Source organism: Lepidothrix coronata, unplaced genomic scaffold, assembly GCF_001604755.1.
Source record: "Lepidothrix coronata isolate B3197 unplaced genomic scaffold, Lepidothrix_coronata-1.0 Scaffold5, whole genome shotgun sequence".
NCBI lineage: Eukaryota > Metazoa > Chordata > Aves > Passeriformes > Pipridae > Lepidothrix > Lepidothrix coronata.
In genome coordinates this window covers 9,348,772-9,351,393 of record NW_016690185.1, presented here as the reverse complement: position 1 = coordinate 9,351,393, position 2,622 = coordinate 9,348,772, and the positions used below count along the sequence as shown (strand labels likewise).

General features: G+C 42.0%; 1 long non-coding RNA gene across 1 annotated transcript in view; it reads left to right on the top strand.

Annotated features, from left to right (window-relative positions):
- The window catches only part of LOC108503603, a 10,542-nt gene extending 9,283 nt beyond the window's left edge, over window positions 1-1,259 (top strand). Inside the window, exon 4 of the long non-coding RNA XR_001876873.1 lies at window positions 1,147-1,259. This is a non-coding gene — a long non-coding RNA (uncharacterized LOC108503603). The remainder of the gene's footprint in view (window positions 1-1,146) is intronic.
- The last annotated feature ends 1,363 nt before the right edge of the window (window positions 1,260-2,622 follow it).

Below are 2,622 nucleotides of genomic sequence, written 5' to 3'. Positions count from 1 at the left end.
GGGGAGGGGAGGCATTTTTGTGTAATCACACTGCACTTGGAAAATCCTTCCTCATTAGCTTTCAGACATTAAAAGAATCTATGTTCTTTGTTAAAAGAATAAATCTTGGCAAACTAGTATTGTGACAGAATGGGTTATATCTGTGTCAAATTATGAACCCTGTATTGTATTAAGAGTGCAAACAAGCCAGAACATGCCAAATTACAGCCTATTACACTGAATTCATAAGGCTGCCGGACCTAAAAAGGCTTTTCACACCTCAGGAAAAGGCTAATCCATAAAGTCTACATCCCATTGGTTTGGGTATGCCTACAGATGCAGGCAAAGCAACATAAGTGAACTCTGACTGTATTCAGAGCTGAGCAGAGAGGAGCCAGCTCCAGTACAGAAGCCACGTAGGATATGTCTACATAGCCGATTGCAGGCAGATGTGAGCTCCCTTCGCCAGCACTCTGAACTAGCAGGCAGGGTTGTTAGCCATGTTTACTGTGGCACAGAGTCATTTTTGAAAGAAACAGAAAACAAAAAACAACACCATTTTAGATCCCTGTCCTGCCTTCCTCATAATGGTCTGGGTTCAGGCCTCTCCTTGTCTATACAATTTGCATTGTCCTGCCAGACAGGGCTTATTAGTTCAGACTCAGCATGTTCCTAGCTGCAGTTTTACAGTTTCTAGACCATATGTGCAACAAACGCTGCCCACAAAAGACACGCACTCATACACTAGTATACCACCAATCTTAAACCATCAAGAATAGCCACTCTGCAGCTTCCAAAATAAAAGTAGCCCAGTCTAGCAAGACTGGGAGAAGAATGCAAATTCTGCATCTATCCAGATATGCCCAGAAATGCACACCTTTTGCTCCCTGCCACTGCTCTGCTACTGTGGAATAAGTGCAAACATTGCATAGGGGAAACCCTAGACAAAAGCAGGGTTCTGGTCAATCACTGCACAGTGTCACCACTGGCTTCCAAAATTTGTAGAAGGGACCAGGAGGCTTGCTGGCTTTCCTGTCTGAAAATTACTGCTGGTTACATCAGTGTTTCACCGAACCTCAGCAACAGACGAGGAATCCCATTGCACCTGGTGGTGTGCTACATCCTTCCAATGAGATTATTAACTCCACTGGACACTATGTTTTGCAGGATCCTCAGCACCAAGAAGACCAGAACAAGAGGACCTATGGGACATCAGTGGGTTCCATGAAGTGGTGATATATTTTCTGTTTAATCTCTCTCTGTCACTCTCTTTCTTCCCCACCCCCTTCTTTTTCCTATTTCTTTCTTTTTCTCTCTCTGCCTCACATTTACCATTAAATAAAATCCATACTATTGGCTTCAGCATATGGTCTTGTTTACACCTTAGTTCAGGCAGGGTCATCTCTCTAATAATTTTAATCAGATCTTAACACATTCTCAGGGATTTTTTTAAATCTTGATTCATCTTTCATGAAATCTCCTGTAGGAATATCATCTTTAGAGAATGTGGACTTAGGGGAGTTTCCTAGGTGCACGAGACTGATGAACAAAACAAACATTCATAACCATTCTGAACTAAATAAAACCTTGTTATTCTGACAGTCACCTAACAGTAATTCTACTTTAGCTAAGCCAGAGACAAACTTCAGATGGAATTTTCCATAGCATGGGAGTGCTCTGTCCATCTGGTTCTTGTGAGAGAAATGTTGGGACAACTCAGTCACTTTCTTAATTCCAAAGGTCTGACCTGTGTTTGTGGCATGTCAATATAGAACAAGAAAAAGTAAGCCCAACTATTTTTAAAGCAGAGAGAGGGAGAACAGTAAGAGGGAGTGTCTCATACCCCACTCAAGAAGTTGGACACCAATTTTGCATCCATCTGGAAAATGCAGCCAGTAAGAGGCTGATATGCCCAAGCCACATACTGGAAGCAATGCTGAACAATCCTCTGCCCGATGTGATGTAGTGTCAGCAGGTGACCATGGTGATAAGCGCTCAGCTGGACTTTAAATAACTTCTTTTTACAGAGGCATTTCACAACCAATGCCTGTATTTTGTCAGCTTCCTCAGTAACTGCACATTGCTATACTATGCAATTCATTTTTCTGCTGTCTAGATCTAGGTTAGATAAACTGCAATGAGTATCCATTTCCAGAGCTGGGAGGAGCTTGGAGGCATCATCTTTGGGTCCCTAAGAGGAACACACTTTATAAGCACTCCTCAGTGAACTATGATGCTGAAAAACCAGGAGCATTGACAGAAATCTCAAAAAAGAAATTAGAAATACTAAATGCAAACTATGACATAATACTGTGAGGATGGAAGACTGTTAAGTGGCAACTCCAGTTTAAGTGCAGACACTTTTGCACCCCATTCTTTTGAGCAGAAAGGCAACACGTAGCCAGGATTAACACTTATAAAATTTTCTTACCCTGGCAACAAAAGGTACATAAAGGTCAGAGGTGACTTTTATATCAAGTAGCATGCAAAGATCAAAAGTAAGATAGCCATGAATAAGCATCTGAGGGAAATATTTCAGCCTCTCTCTGGGACAGTAAAGCTACAGAGTAGCACCGTGTGTATGTGTGTGCATGAAGACTAGTGACAAGTGGCACTCCTCATGGATCAGTATTGGAACTGTCT